A 15,311-nucleotide genomic window follows, 5' to 3' on the forward strand; every position below is an offset into this window, starting at 1 on the left:
AGCACAGAAAAACTGTTAAATCCTTGCAGATACTCAAGTACCCCTGTCACAGTGGGGACACCAGTGCACTCACACCTGCAGCAGCGCTGGGGCAGTGCTTGTTAGGGCTCCTGGATGCAGGAGGATGTGTGCACCACGATGTGTGCTGCATTCTGGAGCTGTGCTCCCCAACACCAGAGCCAGGGGAGCCTCACACCTGAGCCAGACACCCAGCACCCACAGCTGGGGCTGCCCTGTTCAACTGCAGTCCCAACATGCCCATGTGTGTTAGCAACTTCTCCCACCACGGACAACAAACTGAGAGCATAGGAACTCAAAAGGGTAGTCTTGCAAGACTGCATATTGAAGCTATCAATGTCTGCCAGCTGCAGCACCTTTCTGGAGCAGAGCATTGGTGTCACATTCACTTGTATAAGCAAAGTGGCAGTAACTTCTGGTCATCAAAATTTCTAAGCCATTAATTTATCAGGATTAAAATCTATTAACAAAAACCCAAGAGATTAAGGTTGAATTACATATAAAAAAAGATTTGAACATTTTAAAACATATTCTGACATGTTATGCTTTCAGCAATAATTACATTATAGGACACGTGTTTGACACTTATTTTCTAGTGTTCAAGAAATATTTCAGTTGCTAGCTCTTTGCCATCTGTTTCTCATCATTATTTCATTAAAGTAGTTTTCATCTCCCTTATAGTAGAAAAGCAAGACTGCTTTCTATGTGACTGGATTATCACTTCCCTTACTTAAACAGCATCATTCCAGTATTTTTTTTCATTTATTTTTGAAGAGGCATATGTACCTCCTCCAAACTCCACCCAGTGAGGGCTAACAAAGCAAGCTTGTTAAAAACAGCCAAATCCATCTCCTTCTCTCCACCTGTCAAGCACACTTCTCCAAAGTCTCTGAGGAAACTAAATCAAATAACTCATCTGCTGCAATAAGCATGGGGATTTTCCTCCCTGAAGGGGAAAACTCACACTTGAATACACCCTGGATGAAAACCAAGGTCCAATGTACAATATGTAGCTTACAGCACACAAAACACCATTCCCAGGCAAAATACTAGAGCTCAACAGCTTACTGCTGTGAGTACCTGTGCAGGGGCAAAGTTGCCCACATACAAGGAAGAGGTGGTTTCTGAGCAGTTATCAGGAGTGAGTGCAATAATTCTTACCTGGAAAATGCTGTTTGCAGCTGCTCACCGATTTGTCAGCACACACGCTGCTCTCACCTCATGATTTATGATGCTCTCTCCAGCACTGAGACTTCTATTACTGTCCTCGTTTATTGCCTGCAGCTGTCATTCTCACCAACAATTCTACAGTTGTTTGTAGGTGAGGTATCAAAGGTATTTAGTGTGCACCTAGAGACATAATTTTAATCAAACCTACTCACAGGCAGTATTTAAATGTTAGAACAACTGCACAGAGTGCAGCAATTAATGTGAACTTGACCAACCGAAATTATGACAGCCAGAAATGTTTACTCATAAATGCCTCAAAAGGATGGATGTCCAACAGGCCTGTGAACACCTGCTGATTTGTAAATGAAGATAAAAATAGTACCCATAGATCACAAAGCCTTCCGACAGGTATTTGAATGCACGATAAATATTAACACAAGTTCAGCAATTTCACTTTCCATGGCCAAAATGTCGCTATGGCAGTAAATGCAGCTACATCTTTCTCACCATGTATTTTTCCCAGCCAGCTATTTCCCCCTTAAACCAGTTGGGTTTTCCAGCATCTCCTCAAAAGCTGCTGAATCTGCCCAGTTAAGAATAACAACAGTGGAAAGGGAAAAAATTTTTACATCCAAAAATTTCACTTTTAGAGATCTCAGCATTTTCTAGACATTAAAATTTTGCACATCAGGAGTTCTGATCCACTGCAGTCCTTACTTAACCTTTTTGGAAGCCACAAGTTGCTCAATGATTTGAAAAACAGGCAAGCAGTGTTACTGGGTGTGACTATCAATTGCACTGCCATGTTTTGAAAAAGGGTGGCAAACACCCTTGGTGGGTGAACTGGACCTACCGCGACCTAACAGGGCATGGAAATGCAGTAGAAAGTGAGAAACAAGTTCTGGAGTTAAGCCTAATATTACTTTCATGTGTACTCTAAAGCTCCAACTCCTTAAGTGAACCAATTATAACAGCATCTCTGTCCATTTAATGAGCTTCTAGTGCTTGTGAGCCAAGATGAAACCTGAAAATATAGACCCTAAACGGGGTACCAAAGGCAGATTTTGCTAAGGAATTCAAGTTTATTTTTTACTTAAAATTATTTGATATGCCTGGGTTCTAATGGCTGAATATTTTAAGGCTGGCAATCTTAAATTAGTCTAATTATTAGTCTAAGCACCAAAATCCATTTCCTGTACTGAAATTTCTTTTATTCAAGACTATCTACACTGCTTAGCTTGATAATGGCACTCAAGGCAAAAACAATTGTGAATTTACAACCAAAAGGTAGCCTGAAGGCCATCACTGTCACAGTCAAGTTTGATTTATAGCTTATATTTATAGTCAAAATACAGACTACAAATTAAACACAACTCTAAAGTAAAAAAAAAAATTGTGGTTTTACACTATGGTGATAAACTACCAAAGAAGCTCTGGTGTTTGTAAGTTGTCAATACTTGCAATATATGCAGATATTGACTGATCCTATTACATTCCCATGCTCCAGTCCCTTCAGCCAAGATGATGGGGTCACATTGAGAGAGCTGTGCAGAAGATGCACTCATTAATTGTGAGCCCACATTAAACCATGAGTGGGTGTGCACCAGTCTCCTTTTAGGTTAAGGAACAAAATCTCCTCGTAGAAAGAACACTAACTGTAGCACATTTCAGAGTTCAGGAATATTTTAGCTATTGTTTCCCCTAACATTTATTTATTAGGAAAATAGATCACAACTGGTCATATACACCTCATTAGGGAAAAAAAATATCCACCATGAAAAAGCTGACTTTACCTACATTTTTAAACTTCAAGCAGCTGCAAGGTGATTTAAACTATAATTGTTCCTAGATTCAAACAAAGATACACATTCTGTCTTCAGATGGTGTCTCTAGGATCTGATCACTCAAGCATGTGTATGATTCTTCACTGACAAACCACCTGACTCCTCTACTTGTGCAACTTGCATTACTCATAAGAAATCCTTGGCAGAGGCAGACCAACATATGTTAATTACTGGGCTGCATTATAATAGGTCTGACATCTTGTTTCTCATCCAGAGTTTAAAATAAAAGGAAACGACAGTCTCTTTCAATACAAAAGTATGGTTTTTTGCCTCTCAGGCTAAAAATATTCTACATTAAAAACACAAATAGATAACAGACAAAGAAGCCCTGCCTCTTCAATGTTCCTTTTGGGGGGGTTTAACATTATTAAACAATGAAGGAAAGCAAAGAGATGTTGTTGAGAGGTTGGGCTATATGTATTCACCTTTCATTTACTACCAAATATTCTTAAATTGGATGCAACAGGTAAAATGGGAGCTTGACTTCCCAATATTTAGTTTCTTGTATAAGCAGTTTTTCAGGTAGTATTGGCTGCCAGTTTCTTCAGCAAAATAAGGTATAAATTCATGAACATTGAAGATGAGCATGACTAGAGCAAATATATACTTCAAAATATATTTTTATTTTTCATACAGCAGGAGATACATACTATTTCTTTATTTTATAACTTAATATGCAGGAATATTGCTAGGACCACATGTTGGTAACATTACAAGTATTTCTGATTTACATTTCTCTTTATTGAGAAGGAGATACTGAGGGCCATAGCTGCAATTTCAGAAAAAGGAGTAAGACTCCACACTGACTTGCTGTTTCTTTTTGGGTGACCAAATTCAAATTTTTAAATGTGAATTTCAAATTGTGTCATCACTGTATGTCACCAGAAACATGTGAAGTTTTCTTTAAATTTTCAAAGCACTAATATTCTAAAATTAGGCAATAGTACCAGATTTTCTTTCACAAAAAGTGTTACAAAGGAGTTTATGCATTGAGTGATGTATGCAAGCATTTAGGATGCAAAACCTTTAAGAATACACTGAAAACGTTGTCTCAAAAGTTTGGGGATTTTTTTTCCAAAGTGATTAAACAAGTGTATCTTACACCTGTGACCAGAAACCTGCTGGGCATCCACTGTCCCCTCCTTGCCCACCCCAGATCCCTGCACTGGGTGCTGCACCGAGGCAGCAGCGTTGGTCCCTCTCCGAAGGCAGAGTGCCAGCCAAGAAGCTCCAGCCAGGAGCAGACAGATGGTGGCCAATAAGGAAACTATCACAGCGTCTTAGTCACCATGGCACAGCCTGGGCACCGCACAATAGCAGCCTGCCTGTCACCGACTTGATCCTCCTTGCAGCTCATTAATGTGTTTACCTGCATATGCCTGGTGCTCCCAGCTCTGGGCACACAGACACCGAGCTGGAGCTGTCCTGGGTGAACCACTCCAGTGCCATGGGGCTTACAAGGACCCATCACAGTCTATCACAAAGCTAAAGGCAGACATCCAAACGTTACAAAACATTGCCTTAAATACAGCATACCAACCACCACTCTTGTGGAAGCAGCTATGCTCTAGGGTAGCTAAGAGGAAACACGCCAAAGTCTTAAAAATAGATGTTCCAAGTACCAATTAGTTAACAAAAGCAACATCAACAGATGAATCCTAAATTTTCAGCATTTTTTGTATTTATTTGGAGATAAAACAACCTTACTTAAGGATAAGAGAAGCAGCACAATCCTGTATTTAAGGCACTCATTTGTTTCCCCCAGCCAGTTCCTCAGAGCTCCACTCTGAACCCTCCAGCAGCAGCCACCACTGCAGTCTCAACCTTGTCATTCTCTTCCCTGCAGACCCTACACCCCTCAGATGCTTTTCAATTGGTTCCTTTACAAAAGGGCAATCTGCAATGAATATAGGTAGAATAAAAATGATTGCAAACATTTCCAGAACCCGTTTTCATCCAAAAAGCTCTGAAGCTCTAACCATCCACAGTAGTGCTCTTTGCAGAAGGAACCACTGCCTTACCCCAGCCTGAGCAGCACCAAGCACCATCTGGCCTGTGCCCCTGGGGGCCTTTCCACTCTCCCAACCTGCACAGCTCCAGCCAGTGGCACCGGCAGTGGAATCCAGCAGCTCTGCTCTCCCTGCCACACAGACTTCGAGGACACAGCGATTTGATGTGGATTTTTAAAAATATTTATCTTCTGTCCTGTTGCTGATTCCTTCTGAAGCATAAGCCATCTCTGAATGGCCATCCCTGTATGTGCAATTCATACCCAAGGATCACTTGGAATGCGAGGACTGGTCTCCAAAGGAAGCATTTATAATGCTCACAACACAAGTCCATCTTTCATATTTTAATTGTACTTTTGCTAAACACTAGGTTTAAGTATTTGTTAACAACAAACATTGTAAAGGTTCCCCTGGATTCATTCTGTGCTCTGTCTCTTGCTGGTCACCAACAGCTGGCGTTTTACTTGTCCTTTGCTAAATAATAACACAAGGCCAAATGAAACAGACTCCTGAGTTACACATAAACAAGCAAGTGCCTGCTGCAGAGGTGGGACTTTGTTTAGTGCAGTTTGAAGCCCTCCTGGGTATCCAGCTTCCCACACAACTCCTGCCTGCCTGCTGCACAGAGCCCGGAGCAGCAGGATCACAGAGCCCCCGTCTCTCCTTCCTTCAGTGCCAGCTCAGGGCAGCTGGGACTGGGGAGTGGAAGCCAGGGCTGAGCAGTGCTGAGCAAGCCCTTCCTCTGCGAGGCTCCCCACAGGCACACCGATTCTGTGGCACTAGCAGGTTCAGAGCCAGCCATGCAGCCAGAGAAAAGCAGAGGGGAAATGACTGAGAAAGGACACAGCACCCACACACTTATAATGCCAAAAACTGCAGGAAGAAGATGAGAGCCCAAGTGTTTTAACGTGCAAGGCTGATCTAACAAAGTCTGAGAGGGCTCTGCTAGTGACCCAAAATAACTTCTCCTTACATAATAGTGTTATGATTTTAATGTGAGAGATGTCAGAGTATTACAGTGCCAAAAGCCAAAGCTACGCATTCATTTGGAAAGCTAGTAGGCGCCCATCTCTAATGGTATCTAACTCCAGCTGGATTGCAACCCAATGCCTTTTAAAACAGTGATGTAGATTTTTGGAGAAATCTCACACTTGAGAGACCAAGCAAAGACTAAAGTACAGCTCCTGTGACAAACATCTAAAAGCAGGACTGATAGCTGCTTTAAGTCTCACCAGGTGAGACATATCTGAGTGGTTATCTCAGAATAAAAAAAGGACTTGTGAATGGAATCAATTTGAACACTAGTTTGTAGAGAAACAGCCCTGACAGCACAACACACGTCAAATTCACCTTTTCAGTCCCAGAACTACCATCCACATCTGCACAGAAGTGCCCACTGCAACTCAGCATCTTGGTTTTCTGTGAAAAAGAAAGGTAAGGTTTCGTGGTTTTGTAGAGCACCTAAAGGACAGTGAACTAAGCGTGCAGATGGGATCACAAAAGCATGTACAGGATGACAGTTCGCTGGCCTGACATCCTTTAGAACAAGAATTCCAGTTAAAAAAAGAAGTTTAATTAAAAGTAAAGTGAATCAACCTGTGCTAAATGGAGATGAGAAGCTTTACTTGAAAAGGCTTGGGGAAAGCCTTGGGTTGCTGTAAGGGAGACCCAAGCATAAGCTGTGTAACAGCTGTAAAGAAGTTAACTTCTGTGATCCCACTCCTGGGAAAAGAGTTATAAGCATTAAACAAACATAGAATTTACAAGAAGGACACTAAGAGACTGGGTAGATTGCCTGACAACCATATCAGTCTTCTTTTCCCCTACAAACCTGTGGGACAATAAACTCCTCTCTTTCATCTATGGGTAAATGCATAAACAAACTGCTTTTCTGAGAATTCAGTCTGCTTTCTAAAGCATTTTCTTGCCCCTTTTTTTTAGCAGGAGGTAGGGTTGGTGCAGTTTGGCAGGACAGGGGAGATAATCAAATGGCTCTTCCATTCACCTAAAAATATATAAGCTTTAAAACTGAAGTGTAACAGTGCTTATTGTCAAAATAGTTTAGCTGCAGGAACTTGTATTTTGCAATGTATTTTAAGCAAATGCATTCTCTAAGAAAATTTTCATGTTTATAAGGCTTTTTATCATTTACAATAGCCAAGATCTTGGAGATGTGCAATACTAAGGAAAACTAAGGCTTATGTGAAAGTAATAATATGTAAGGTATTTCTTATTTTCACACTATCTATGGAGGCATCCCACCTTCAGGCTGCACAAACAGAAGCACTGCTCAAACTGGGGGCAGACACAGCAGGACAGCAGTTGATGAGTTTCTCTCATTTCCTCAAGAAAGTGGCTGCAGTTGGAGGGGGTGGAGGTCTTGCAACTCAGGGCTCAAGCTTCTCCTCCCTGTCACTCAGCTCTCTTGTGGTAGATTTTTTCCCCTCAGACATCACACTCTCACACCTCTAAAATAACCAAGAGCAGATGGTAACCTTTGAGCTGGAGAATGCCCATCTAGCAGGCTGCTGGACAACAGTCATGTCCAAGAGAAGAGCACAGGGGAAGGGTCTGAGTTTCACACAAAATCAAAGTCATAAAAACACCTTACAAGCTTACAATGATTTCTGCTTTTGGTGAGGTAGACTCTGAATCCCCTTTGTCAGTATGAACCAGACAATTTCTAGGGAAATCCCATTTCAAACCTTTTCAAGCACCAACTGCCCTGCAGGGTCAGCCTGTGCACTGTCCTGCACTTCTTCCTCATCCCACGGTGCCCTTATTTACACAATAATCCAGTATTAGATCAGTTAATCTGTTTTCAGAATGGGTGTTCAAAAACATAAGAAGAGAAACCTGCACTGCAGAATTTACTGATGGAGATACAGAGGTGTGTATTTCCAAGCAGCCTAAAAGACTCCACTGTTCTCAGAGGGAATCAGGAATGGAGCCAAGAAACAAGCAGATACACATCAAGGGAACTGTTTTTGCTACTAAATGGCCAATTGAAGCCCCTACTATTCTGTCATATATCTATGTCACTGCAGTCCCAATAAATAATGCCTTCTGATTAGTTATGAGACTATCTAGAAATCTCTAAGACAGATACCGTTCACTGTGCCAGCCAGTCAGTCATCGGAGCCCTGAAGTCTCAAAGGAATGAAAAACTACCTGAATCCAAAAGACAACACAAACTTGTTGTCAAGGTATTGTTCTTTCTCTTACTTCTCAAACATGTTTTTACTTAATCAGCAAAGATGACAAACGGTATTTCACAGCACAAAGAGCTGCCATATGAATGAGGCCGTTTCCCCACATTTGTGCATTAGATAAAGTAGTCAGTATTCTCTAGTTAATGCTATCTGGACCAAGCTGACTACCAAACTAAATCACCAGAAGAATTTACCAGTTACCAGGCAAAGAGTTAAGAACATGAGAACAAGTAAGATTTGAAAAAAAACCAAAACAAACCAAAAAAAAAAAAAAAAAAAAAAAAAACAAAACCAAAAAAAAAACCAAAGACAACAATCTCCATACTGGTTTTGCATGACATTATCAGATGCTTCACTTTTGTGGCTTTCATTCTTGTGTTAGCTTTGACAACACATATGTATTATCTATACATTAGAGTTGTTCCCCTTTCTAAGTCAGACCCACAGCACTGCTGCTTAGCCCTGGAAATAAAAAAGGTTTAGAAAAAACACAGTCCCTCTGTGCCCGCAGCCAATACTGACTACCAAAGAACTGGCATGTAGCCCCACAGGGAGAGGATAACACAACTGGCTGCAGATCAGGCAGCTGGACCATCGCCTGGGTAGATTTCACAGGTCTGAAGGAGGATGTCTTAGCATGAGGACATGAGTTATAAATCAGGTCTTCACCAGCCACTGACATAAGCCAGGACAAATAAGCAAACATAAAATTAACAAGAAACCTCTTATATAGACTAACAATGAGCAGTAGAGGTAATACAAACTCACACTTTTATGAAATTTGCACAGGTTTGTAGCACTATGCATATAAATAGGGTTTTGAGCAATTTCTTTTCCTCCCTCCCCCTGCCTGGTATTGAGCCAGGAGCCTTCCAGCTTCACTTTGGGAATCAAGTCAAAGCTGGTTTGCAGAGTCAAAACAAACCCTGGATTACCAACCAGGGGATATGCTTCCCACATTTATGTTCATGGAATGCTACTGGGATAGGCTGTATGTGACTACCCCAATATTAGTACACTAGACAAAACACAAACCAGCTTGATCTATACAATTATCCATGTCAAGGACAGAAGTCCCTTTTCAAGCTTAGATATTTCACTAGATCCTAGACCTTATTTTAAAATGCATCAACCATCACTGACTGGAAAGGATTTCTTGGATCTAACACCATTCACTACAGGAGAACAAATTACTTCCTCTGTCCTCTGCTACAGAACTAAAATGTGCAAGCAACTGAAGGAAGCTACAGGTATTCCAGAATGAGTGATCACCTATGTGAACCTTCAGAAGGGCAGGTTCTTTTAACGAATGAGTCATTCCCTATGGAGTAACTTAATTTCTATTGACACTTACAGGAGAAATTAGGTTGCAAGTGATTTTGTCTGTCTAAGAACAACTTTGCTTTTTTTACTGGATACCTAATACCCATAGAAATCTGCCCTGCTCCATAAAGGGAAGGGCAGAGGCACTGTACTAAAGCCAGGAAACTTCATCTTTGCAGGCAATGTAGACTTCAGTGTATCTTAAATTATTAGAACCAAAAATAACATGTTACAAGTGTAAGGCCATCTCCTACTCTCATAATACACTACTGCCTCCAACAGTCTAGCTGTGGAGATCCATTACTACTCATTGCCTGGACATTTCCCTAGCAGCCTATATTCTCTTTAAAATATTCTAACATTAGCCAAGCTGAATGTTAATGATCACGTGAAACTCAATGGAAGTGAAGAATTGCAAGTTGCTACATAAGAATTTTCTGCTCTGTAGTAAGAAGGGGGAGAGGAAGAAATCAATACAGCAAAACAACCTTTTAAGCCAAAGACACCATTTTAAACCTGAAATTATTTCTAATACCACTGACAGCCTCAACTTGTCATCAGCAGGAAGGCTTACATACACTTGGAGTGAAGATGTGAATTGACTGTAAGGAAAGCATACAATATCAGAGCAGGAGGTCTATCTGTGGTGGATCTATATTGATGTTTTCCTTACTGTGTTTTCCCATAAAACACACCTAAATGGATAAAGAGGGCTTGTGCTGCTTGTCCTACAACAGGCAGTTGACAGGAACAAGCATAAACCAACATAAACTCTTCGGCAATATTCTCGCTGCTTTGCTGTAATACAGGATAGAATTTCAAAAAAATTGGTCTAACTAGGAGCGAACAAATTAGCCAATTGCATAGTGGTCAAATTTGCTACCACAGGCATTAACTGCAGTCCTACTTATTTATGAGAAACAGGCTTCCCAGGTAAAGCCATAACAACCCAAGCTCACGCCTCCTGCAGCATTTGATCACCCACGTTGTTAGAGCAGCACAGCAGGCACCACGAGTTCCCGGCCAGCCACTACCTCCATTTCTCATAGTCACATTATCTCCTGTGCGACTGGCAAAAGCCTGGATCCCTGTTGCTCTGAAACCTATCAACAACACTGGGGAAGGCAAAAGGAATTCCTTTCCCAGATCTATTTTTCTTCCTTTTCAGGAGAGAAACTAGGCTTTCCAGGCTGCTAGTACGAACATCAAGTTGCTAAAAACCTGCCAACATTGTCTCCAACTATAGTATCAGTGATGTAACTGCCATCCATGAGGGTTTGGGGTGCTGGCTTTTTTCTGCTTTGGCTTCCATCTCCCCCACCCCCACAACAGAAAACCTTTGGAGCCCATAAAAGTGGAAGAGATTTGGGGCAAAGGGCAAACGACTCCCAAGAAAAGTTATGAATGGAACTGTGCTACAGAGAGCCTTGCCTTTCCACTCCTTGTACAGGAGAAATCATTCAGATGTTGTAAAAACTGATCCATTATCTTTTGTAGGTTTCTTAAAATAATCTAAAAACAGAATTGTACGCTATACTAAGATCTCAGATATATTTCATCCTAGAGAGCACAAAACATTCTCTGTACATATACACAGCAACTCACTTCTTTCCTGAAACAAAGTTTTCATTGATCCTTTGCCACAGACTCAATTATTGTTTCTAATCATGATCAACGTTTATTTAAAGTATTGTGAACTGTAAACAATGCAAACAATAAAAGCATCTGTCCATTCTGACATGAATGTAATTAGCAGGTTAGATACCTATATCAACGGGTCCCAAAGGTGTTCTTCTTAAATTCAGAAAGCCCAAAGTAAATTTAAATTACAATTTACAGAATAATCTTGAAATCAGGCACTTTTCAAGGTAGTGTTATCGTATGTAGATAAAACTCACAATCTGTCAATTCAATCCCAGGAAATTCTTCATTGTTTTAAAATATAATCCTAAAGACATTGATTTTTAAAGCCTCTTTCTTTATTTAATGCAGTGGATTATGCAAAATTCCTGGTCCCCCTTGCACCCATAGGGAAAAATAATCCTCCTCTTGTAATGTAGCAATTATAGATACATATGTAAAAAGAGCAGAAATCAAGGCACTTGGAAACGACACTTAAAAAGATAAAAAAAATACTTGACTATGCAATATTTAGGGGATTTAAAGTCAGGTTTTCTATAGCCTCACTGTAAAAATTAGTGACCTTTTCCTTCTCCTCTTCCCCACCCCGAACTCTGAGGAAAACGGCCACCAAATGCACTCAGCTAGCCTCAAAGTCACACGTGCTCCATTGCAGATCTTGCTTTCAATGTCTCTTTTGTTTGATGGCTGGTGTTTCAACATCCTCAGCTTGGAACAGAGAAAGGTCAGAGCAAGTCTTCTGGCATTCACAAACCTGCACCAGGCCTCGCCAAGAGAAGATTGATGCCATAGTACATTTTACCCAGTCAGGTGAAGGAAGTGGAGCTCTGAATCCACAACCAACTATGTTCGTCAGAGGAATTTGTTTCCCAAAGGTGTTTAGATTTGTTACATTCCTTTGTGAAACTTTTCTGCTGGTGCTAGTAACATTTCTGAGTTACCCACTGTGCCATGTTACTGTCCCAGTATCACAACCTGAACAGGTTCCCACCAGTAAGTCATTTTAGCCATACATTCCAGCATACAGCCTTTTCCTTTAATTCCCCTCCAGATTTTGCTTCACCCCTACATTGTCCCCAGTACCCTCCCACCTGCTGCCCTCGCCTTTCCTCCCTTGCGTGGGGAGGAGAAAAGCTTGCACCATTAAACTTCCAGTGTGCAAGGCCAAGGTCCGCTCCACAGCTAGAGAGAAGCTGTTGCTAAAGATTCCTTAAAAGCTTTGGCACTTCACGGCAGTTGGAACTACTCAACCAGAGCTGGGAGCCAAAGCTTTGCCACAGCATTAATGGGTTTTTGCCCTTTTAAATTTTATAAGCCTGTCGCCTTTCTGATGCGCACAGTTTTATTCAGAGCCCTAAATGGCCATTTCATATTTAAAAGAAAGCTTCCATAGGTAGCACCCTAAAACTACCCCAGGTCATTCATCACCCCAGCTCTCCTACTGTCTCTTAGGAAACCTTTGATAGAGCATTTGTTCAGGCTGCCAAGTTAAATCCTCTTCTCTCGTGTCAATGCATTGAAAAAAGCAGTCAGAACACCAGCTTCACTCAGGCCTGCTGAAGTAAATGGAGAAAACCAATTCCTCTGGCACTACAGAGCCATTAAGCCGTTTGCAGATTATTAACTGAAGCACAAAAATACACACGGCGCACAGTCGGACGACAGAGCAGAGCTATGCCTTGAGTTTGCTTCGGTCTCGATAAACTGACGATACAGCCACAATTTGCACCAACTTAAGCAGCTGCCGGGCTGGTGAGCGGGACCCCGGCAACCCCAGACAAAAGCGGCGATGCGGGGGTCCCGCTGCCACCGGGGCAGGTTCCACCTTTAGCAAAGACGGTGCTGGGGGCTGCACTCGAAGGGGCACCCCCGAGGCGCCGCCCCGCGTCTCTCATCGCAGCCTCCGAGGCGGCACCGAAATTAAAACTTTGCACGTGCAAAACAAAGTTTACAGTCTAAAACCCCGATTATAGTAACAACTTCCTCCCCCTGTCTCGGACTGCCGTACTCCTTCCCCGCTACCGCGCCAGCCCAGAATGCTATCCCGAGCCCGGCGGGGGGGTGGGGGGGGAACAAGAGCGTGGCTGGATGGCTCCTATTTTTATGTTTACATTCCTGAAGTGTCTTTTAACTGGCTGCCATTCTCCCTCTCCCCGCGAGCAGCTCCGCCGGCCGCCCCGGCAAGCGCTTCCCCCGCTCCCCTCGCACAAAGGCGGGCGAGCTCCGGCCGGGTCGGGCACCCCCGGCCCTCTGCCCCCGCGCCCCCTCCCCTCCGCCCGGCGGCTTCCTGGACAGATGCACGGGGGGAGGGAGGGGGGCTGCTCCTTCCTCCTGCCTGGTGAGAGAGGCCCAGGTCCCAACTGGCTCTCAAAACCCAGACGCGAGGAATTTAGACCCAGGCAAGCTTCCCGCAGCCCCAAGAACAGGCGCAAGCTTCCCCACGCGTCTCCCGAGCCGGGCACGCACACACAGCCGGCCGGGCACGCACAGCCCGAGCCGCAGCCCCGGCCCCGCTGCGGGGCTCCTGCCCGCCCCGACGGCGCTCGCCCCGGCCGGGGACAGCCGCCGCCCCGGTCCCCGCAGCCCCCTTTGTGCTTGCGGCGGCTCCGACGCCCGCCCGCCTCCCGCCGCGGCTGCTCCAAGTTCGCCCCGGGCCGGGTCCCTCCGCGACCCCGCGGCCGGCCCGGGAAGGGCACTGCCCGGGCACAGCCGCTTCCCTGCCGCCGGGCCCGGCTCCGCGGCTGCTCGCTCGCCCTCGCCCCGCGCCCTCGGCGGGGACAGTCTGCCCCTTTAAGAAGTCTCCACACATTTTCTCCCCTTGTAGAATAAATATGTTGTTTTCTTTTTTTTTTTTTTTTTTTTCTCCCTGTACACCTATTTCCCCAGCGTGGCCGCTCCATTGTTTCTGCTCCGCCGAGACGCAACCCCTGCCCGGCCGCGAACGGGGAGGTGCGAGCAGGGAGCGCAAATAGACGCGAAACTTACCTACGGATTGCAAACAGCCTTGCAGCAGCAAAATAATAAGGAAGAAGGCAGGCAAAATCCTCTTTCCCAACTGATTTGCAGCTCTACTCGGGTATTTTTAAATATATAATTTTGTTTATTCCCCTCCTTTCTTCCTTCTGCCCCTGCTTTCTTTTTTCTTCCTTCCCCCCCCCCCCTTTTTTCCCCTTGCCCACAGACAGTGAAAAGGAGCTCAATGTTAGTGGGTGAGTAAGTGAATCAACTAGCAGAGAGCACAGCAAGTTGAAGTGTCAAATTACATTGGCTATTCTATTACCAAAGGGCCATGCTTTGTGGCTGCTGGCAAAATCTGTCCCAGATTCCTATCTGAAAGGGAGCTGCCTCCTACAGGGATGTTCTTCCCTTCGCTCTCTCCCTTCCCCTCTCCCCCCGCAACACACACACACACACAGCCCCCCCAAATCACACCAAGTTAAAAACCTTAGATGCGAGTTAAAATACAAATATTGTCTTACAGTGTCTTTTAAGGCGGGGAGTCCTCCTGAATACCAAGCACTCGGAAACCCTTCCACTCTGGAAACTGAAAGCTGGAGAATATGTATACTCCCTTCGATGTTTTTGTATTATTAAATAGGGGAAAACCACCCTGGACCCAACACACTGCCAAGCATGAGGTGTCTCCGTCTCTGTCGTCTTCCCGAGAGAATTTTTACGGGCATGGAAGGAACTACCGGGCGGGCAGGGGGATTACACGGGAACGCCGAGACATCCTGCTGCTCCGTTATTGCACTCTAGCCCCCCACCCCCCTCCATTTATTGCCACCACCCCCACCCTCGGGGCCGCTGCTATTTTCAGAGCCCGGAGCTCCCGCCACCCAGGTAGGAGCGGGGTTCTCCCGGGGGTCCCCGCTCAGCCGGGGAAGCCGGGCGGGCGGCGGGGCGGGCCCGGGAGGCGGCCCCTCCGCGGGGGGGGCGGTCAGGGGCCGGGGCCCCCCCGCCGCCCGGAGCGCGGCCCCCGGCGCTAACAATAGGGCGTGTTTTCGTGCTGTTTTTCTTCCCCTGTGCTCCTTAGGAAATCCAGCCCGATTTCCAGGGAGAAAATGAGAAGAAATCGTCCTTGTCTGACGAGC

The 15,311-nt window shown here is 44.3% G+C and overlaps 1 protein-coding gene across 2 annotated transcripts in view; it reads right to left on the minus strand.

The window, feature by feature from the left end:
• Positions 1-14,566, minus strand: part of ZMIZ1 (zinc finger MIZ-type containing 1) — a 335,481-nt gene extending 320,915 nt beyond the window's left edge. Inside the window, exon 1 of one of the 2 annotated variants that reach the window (XM_085583388.1) lies at positions 14,203-14,566. The gene's annotated coding sequence lies outside the window, so the exon portion shown is untranslated. The remainder of the gene's footprint in view (positions 1-14,202) is intronic. The other variant, XM_085583392.1, reaches the window with a different exon arrangement.
• Between the last annotated feature and the right edge of the window lie 745 nt (positions 14,567-15,311).

This window comes from Lonchura striata, chromosome 6 (assembly GCF_050655825.1).
Source record: "Lonchura striata isolate lonStrDom1 chromosome 6, ASM5065582v1, whole genome shotgun sequence".
In the NCBI taxonomy this organism is placed as follows: Eukaryota; Metazoa; Chordata; class Aves; order Passeriformes; family Estrildidae; genus Lonchura; species Lonchura striata.